Consider the following 7,310-nt stretch of genomic DNA (forward strand, 5'->3'; position numbering starts at 1 on the left):
TGATAAGGACAAAGAATTCACTAGGCTCATTTCTTTGATTATGATATATGGGAGAAGAATAAAGCAAAGTCAGGCCAGCAGGTGGCATGGTGGTTAAGACACTAGACTCCCACATGGCCAACAGCAGTTCGAGTCTTAGATCTGGCAGCTTTTTTTCCTCACTCTCTCTTCTGGTGAGTGCATACGCCCTATAGCAAATTAAAGAAAAGAAAAAATAAAATTAAATAAATGATTCTAAACTAAAAGAATAAAGCAAAGTCTTTTTGACCAAGTATGTCACAGACTTATTTCTTTAATTCTGATGTAAACATTTTTCATAGTTTTACACCTGAAATTGAGATATGATTTACAAGTGGTTCAATGCATTAGTGTTTTTTTTTTCCCTAAAAAGTTATTAATATGACAGTGTTACTATCAAGGGTGACTTGGAATCAAAGAGGTGTGTTTAACAAAGCCTTGATGGTGCTAATAAAAGACACTCATGACTTTTTCTATCTGTTCTAATCATATTTAAAAGATAACTACCACAAATAATTTATAATAATTTTTCTCATACCCAGACCAAGTAGGCATTCCTTCTTAGGACAGATCTTTTTCCTGCAATAATATACCCATTCTAAATTTCTGAATAACATATTTGGTACAAGGTCACTTTAAACATTCATGTAAAGGGACTAACAGATGCCATAATGGTTAGTTCCTAGATTCCTACATGGCCAACTACAGTTCGAGTTCCAGACCTGCTGGCTTTCATGTGTGCATGTGTGCCCAAGATCCCTGGAGGAGAAGAGACTGTGGAATGGCCATCCCCTTAGAGAGTGATTTCTTGCTTCCTCTCTGTCTCTTACAAGCACATGCACTCTATAGCAAAAATCTCTCAAAAAAATGTAAAAAGTGTAAAGTGTGAGTTCATTTTTACTTTAAAAAAAAGTTGAAATCCATGCATATTTTTTTAAACTGTTTTTAGAATGAGAGTTTTGCTATAGGGCACATGCACTTGCTGGAGAGACGGAGAAACAGAAAGACAAAAATCAACCCCAGAGGGGATAGCCACTCCACAACCCTTTCTCCTCCAATCTCCTGTCAGGATATTGGGTACACATGCACTCACACCCCACGTGTTTAAGCCACCAGGTCCAGGACTCAAACCACAGTCAACTACGTGGGAGTCCAGCAATGTAACCCTTACTCCATCTGCTGGTCCCCTTGCATAGTTTTAAATAATACACATTTCTGTGAACTTTTTGAAAATTCTTTGTATTTGTCTATAGCCACTATCACAAATTAATAAGCCTACAATAATGTATGTGAGCCCAGTATAAGAGAAATACAGGAAAGGTACTGTAGTATAAGAAAAAATAATATAGCACAAAATCCAATAAAGCAAATGCCAAGATAAATAGTAAATACACTCATCCCGAGAGCCAGGAAGTGATAGAAATTGTCCAACCCAGGGCTGAGTGAAGCTGGGACACCACAGTTCTCAGGCCCATCTGACTCTTGTCCCCAGAAACACATATCTACTATTGCCAAAATTTCCTATTTTTCAAGCAGAAACAAAAATTTAGACTTTCACACGAAATCTCCCAATTTATTGACATTAACAATAAAATTTAAATTATTTTCAGGACTGTTCACAAGCCAGCGAAACAAAGACCAAGTTATGCCCATATGCATCCAGTTTGCAAGTCCCACACATGACCAGGTAACTACTAATCTGGCAGCAACTTTTAATTAACTTTGAATGTTAATCTCTTTATTCAGGAGACTTTGTTTTAGGTTTTATTTTTGTCCATCTTTCATTGTCTATAGGTTTGCACATTTCTTCTGCACTCAGCACAATCTAGAAAGGAAAGAGATTTTTGAATTTATGAGTGTCTTATTTTTTTCATGACGAAACTGAAGTCAAGAGTAGCTTGCCTAAAGGAATCTCCAGTGCTTGATCTACTACACTACACATTAAAACAAGCCAAGGGTGTGGTCATACTCCTGGAGCAATCATTTCAGATATAGTCTAAGAAAAATACACTGGATTTTCTTCAGGTCATCAAGAAAGTATGTGGAAAATGTGGAATTTACAGGGAATCTCCCTAAAATGTATGGTAGCACAGCTTCTGATACAAAAATGGGAAGAAGAAAATGGGAGAGGTAGGTTTCAAGCGCTTTAAAAATGTGATCTTTATAGTATGGTTTCTCCAGTTGGTTGAAATGTTAAACATATCCCTATGAACCAGTATGGGTATCAAATAGATGTTAAATCTAAAAGTAAATTATTATTATTTATCTATGTGTTGAATTAGTTATGCTATTTATTCTTCCACTAGCACCTATTCTTTAACTTCCAAAGAGTGGCTTGCTTTCAAGTTTTCTACCAGCATCCACTCTGTTTAAGAGCCTATTTGTTGACATCTGGGAAAGTCACCATCAACAGCAGATGATCTGCCTAATTACACCTGTGTTGACTTCTCAACTGTCTCTATTTATCCCTTTCTATGAGTAAGCCATTTGAAACATAAACATTTCATCAGCTCTTGGCCAGAATGAAGAGTGAGAGAGAGGTGGTCATTCATTGTCTCATCATCTTAAGAGAACCTCGAGGCAGGTTTGGAGTCACATCTAGATTCAAACTCTCTCAACAGAGGTATGAACCTTGACAAATTACACATATTGTATAATTTATGAAAAAGAGCAAGTAAAGGTAAGTTACTTAGTAGAGAGATTAAGAAGATAACGTAAAAGTAAAATATTAAAAATCAGCAATAGTAGAATAGTATTAAATTACAGATGTACAGGGACCAGCAGATGATGTAATGGTTACGTCTCTGAACTCCCACGTAGTTGACGCAGTTCAAGTCCCAGACCTGGTGGCTTAAAACTCACACTAGGCATGTGCATGCATATCCAAAATCCTGAGAGGAGAATGAAGGAGAAGAGATTATGGAGTGGCCACCCCTGTGGGGGGTGGGGTGATTTCTTGCTCTCTGTCTCTGTCTCTCCAGTGAACACACACGCCCTATAGCCAAAATCTCTCTCAAAAAAAAAAATTGCATGTGTTCATATCTACTATTGAGGATTTCCTGTGGCCAATCAGCATGTGAAACATTTTACATATGTCAATCATTTAATGTTCATATGTCTTATGAGTTAGAGATTACTAATTCCCATTTTAAGAAAAGATAGTTGAGTCTCAAGAAAGTTTCCTTTTTTTTTTTTTTTTTTTTTTAATGGAAAGGGTAAGTTCCAGGGGCTTTTTATTGTTTGAATCACAGAACACACAGAACCAGGCCAAGCTGCCCCCAAGGAAACAGTCATGTTTCACTGTTATTTTTGCCCTTTGGTCCTTCATCTTCTAAGAACTTATAATAATTTCTTTTAATGATATTAGACATTTATTCTGATCACAAATGCAATCCAAGTGTGAATAAATAAATGCATTATCTTTTAACCCCCCCCCCCATGTTCTGTTAAATAGAAAAAGTTGCTAAATGTCTCTTCATAGCCTATTTGGCGGCAGTTGTCCCACCTATGGTTTTAAAAACAGACTGTAACTTGATTTTCTGAGATTCATCTTGAACTACAGCTCATTCCATTAAGGAAATTCTGGGAAAGAAGTCCTACTGATATTGTCGATAGTCTCCAAAAGGTGAGGATGGTAACTGGGTTGAAGACAATTGGGAAGGGTCTTCACCAAACTGAGGACCATTGGGAAACTGTGCAGAGGCAAACCTTGTCAACAGGATACCAGCTCCTTCAATTAAAGCTAAAAGAATGCCTTCCATCGCAGCTGACCCAACGACGGCCACTGGTCTATTTCTTGCTGCCAGAATGGCTCTTGTTAAGGCACCACTTGTGATGGAGTTCCATGGATCTTCTTTTCCTCTGAATTGAACCATGCTACAGTCAATCATGGAAAACAGACCTCCTCAAACTGCAAAGCTACCTCCCAACTGTGGAGCTCTTGTTTTAATAGCTGTCAAGCTCCCTTGAAGTCTGTGATTTACTCCCACTGGAGAATTGCGAAAACCTTTGTTTGCTTGAAAGATACCACCACCTATGGTACCTATCGTAAAAGCCCCTCCAGCGTCGTCCACAATTCGCCAGGGGCAGGGCTCTCGCGCATATTCCTACATCTTGGCTCCAGCGGCGGGAGCGATGCCGGGCCGGAAGTTTCCATTTTTAACCCGAGGAAGGCACAGCTTAGCAAATTGAAGTGATTTGCCTGAGATTACACAGTGAATAAGTAGGATGGTTGCTATTTGAGGTCAGGCACACTGACTCCAGAACCTGGCAAATGTGTTCAATGAAAGGTATGATAAACAGAAAGACATCATTTTAATTGTGAGCATGTACAGAAGGAGCGGTTTATTTATTTTATTTTATTTTATTTTATTTTATTTTATTTTATTTTATTTTATTTTATTTTATTTTATTTTATTTTATTTTATTTTATTTCATTTTATTTTATTTTATTTTTTAAGAGAGATTTTTGCTATGGTGCATGTGTGCTCATCAGAGAGACAGAGACAGAGCATGAGAAATCAACCTCCCCTCCCCCGAAAGGATGGCCACATCACAATCCCTTCTCCTCCACTCTCCTCTTGGACTTCTGGGCATGCAGGCACATGGGCACCCAGCATGATTTCAAGCTGCCAGGTCCAGGACTCAAAATGTGGTCAGCCATGTGGGAGTCCAGTGATGTAACCATTAAGCCATCTGCTGGTCCCAGAAGGAAAGATTTTAAATATTGAACCAAGGAGTAAGCTAGAATGAAAAAGACTCAGCACCAAGATGAGGTTGGTAGTGGGAAATCAGAGCAAAATGGGGCAGATACATAGGGATGTGTCCAAATAGGGGAACAGCATACAAGGGAGGATTTAACCACGGAGCTGAAGTAGGATGAAACTGGAAGGTTTGCCAGGATAGGTGGGTTCTGGAGGGTGGTAGAAGAAACTAAAAGAGAGGATGGAGAGAAACAGTGCTTAGAGACTGTGCAAGAGGTGAAGGCTGATGCTGGGTACCCTGCTCCATCGCTTATGGTCTCTCTTCTTAGACATCATATAGCTAAAGTCTGGGTATCTCTGGGAATACACTCATGCAGTGATAATGTTGGGATACGTTCTGAAAAACACATCATTAGGTGATTTTGTCATTATGTGAACTTCATACTTAGATAAACCAAGATGCTATTAACTATTACACACCTAGACTATATGGTATAGCCTGTATACTCCTATGGGACAACCATAGTATATGTGGGCTATCATTGATCAAAAAATTACTATGTAGTGCATGATTGCAGATACACAATTCAGAAGGTTTCTTGGTGTCTTTTTCCTTCTTGCTGATTGGTTTCCTCAGTCAAGGTATGGGCTCTGCAGTGCTCCTGCCATACCCAAACTGAAAACCAGTGCCTGCATTGGGGGTTGTTATAAGTTTCTCAAATGCTAACAAACACTGTGAATATAACATGCTTATTACATACAGGAAAATGCTCTAGTGAAGGGTAAATAAAGAATAATTATTAACAATTATTTTTAAAAGTTTCCCTTTCACAGAGAGGAAAACTGTGCCAGATCCTGCTAACATCGGAAGTGGTCCCAGATTCTGTTCTTTTTTTTTTTTTTTCTATAAGAAAAAAGAAGACTAAGTATTAAATTGTGTTTCAAAACCCCTGATTTACCTCTTTTAACTTAACACTCAAGTTAAGCGGGAGGCTGCAGGAGACCATGTTATTACTAAATTATGCTTTTATTTTCTTTTGATGTGCCTGATGCGGCTTGCTTGCGCATATTGGGATATTTAGTAAATGAACCCTGGGCCCTAGTTATTTATTTATTTACCAATTTCCCTGGCATTATCAAAAGCAAGGAGCAGCTGTGATTTCCCCAGTTCAAGCATGCAGCTGAATGTTTAAAAGACCTGCCTTTGCCCAGGCTCCTGCGTACCGTAGAATTGCATGCATGAATGCTGAGGAGAAAAGGATGTCAGAGCAAAACCTGAGCTTCCAGCTGCAAAAGAGTACATTCTCCCCATCTTTGGGCTTGTGATAGACTACTTACTGGTAACCAAATGGAAAAGACAACTGTGACCTTTGGAGCCTTGGAGCCCAAGATCATTTCTTCAGTAAGTCAGAGACATGTGCCAGAGGGAAATTGCATCTTCCCATTCCACCCCTAACTCCTGAGGTCTTAACTTTCTGCTTCAGATGATTCTACCTAAAATGAAAACCTTTGAACTGGCCCAGAGACTACTTTTAACTTTTTACCCATGTAGGCCTCTCCACAGGACAGCTTATAACATGGCAGTTGCTTCATTAGAGCAATGGGGATAGAAAGCGACAGCAGTCACTGTCTTGTATAGTCTGGTCTTCGAATGAGCATGCTATCACTTCTACCACATCCTATTCACTAGAAGCTTGTCACCAGGTCCAGCTCACACACAATGGACTATACAAGGGAACAAATACCAGGAGGTGGCCATCTCTGGGAAACATTTTAGAAGCAGCCTAACCCATCTGTTGCTGTACAAACCTGTGAATTGTTTCAGGTCATGTGGCGAACTTCCTACTCATTAGCTGTGCAACCTTACACAAATCAGTTAATTCTGCTAAGTCTCATGCCCCATATTAAAAATAGGTCTCCACGCCTAAGTTCTCTTTTCCTTAAAATGGAAGTCAGTAATCCCTAAGAAACTTGCTCTTCTCCCAATACCAAGTCCAGTCATCTCTACTACGCTCATGTTCAAAAATTTCCCTTCTTCCTGAATATACCTGAAGGTTATGCTCTGCACCAGGATGATAATGCATAAAAGAAGGGCAAGTAAAAGTGCAACAGAATGGAATGTCCCACTACATGTGGGCCTTAGTGGCAGACTGAAAGTTCTTTGTAACCTCATCAACTGTTCTGTGAATTTCCAGACAGCTCATCTTGGTAGCAGGATGTAAGGGAAATGACTTTCCATCAGTGCTGACAGGAAAGGGCATCAGGGGAAGGCCATGCAGAATCCCACTGTCTCACTCCAAGCCGCCTTATGGCAGAGACTTATGACAACACTGCCACTGGAGGGGCAAAAAATAGGCAGGATTGGGGATAGAAGGCAACGTTTTTTGTTTTTTGGGGTTTTTTTTAAGAATAATTTTATGTAACTTTTTTTTTTAATTTGATCAGAGAGGGAAAAAGAGAAAGAGAGAGAGAGAGAGAGAGAGGGAAAGCAAGCTGCCAGGTCCGGTATTTGAGTCGCCGGCAGCTATGTGGGAGTCCAGCGCCCCTAACCGCCATGCCACCTGCCGGCCCCAAGGCAAGGTTATATCT

The 7,310-nt window shown here is 39.6% G+C and overlaps 1 pseudogene; it reads right to left on the bottom strand.

Moving 5' to 3' along the window:
* Positions 1-3,569: 3,569 nt before the first annotated feature.
* On the bottom strand, positions 3,570-4,109 carry LOC102480508 (mitochondrial import inner membrane translocase subunit Tim17-A pseudogene; annotated as a pseudogene).
* Between the last annotated feature and the right edge of the window lie 3,201 nt (positions 4,110-7,310).

The sequence above is a fragment of the Tupaia chinensis genome, unplaced genomic scaffold (genome assembly GCF_000334495.1).
Source record: "Tupaia chinensis unplaced genomic scaffold, TupChi_1.0 Scaffold138407_1, whole genome shotgun sequence".
In the NCBI taxonomy this organism is placed as follows: Eukaryota; Metazoa; Chordata; class Mammalia; order Scandentia; family Tupaiidae; genus Tupaia; species Tupaia belangeri.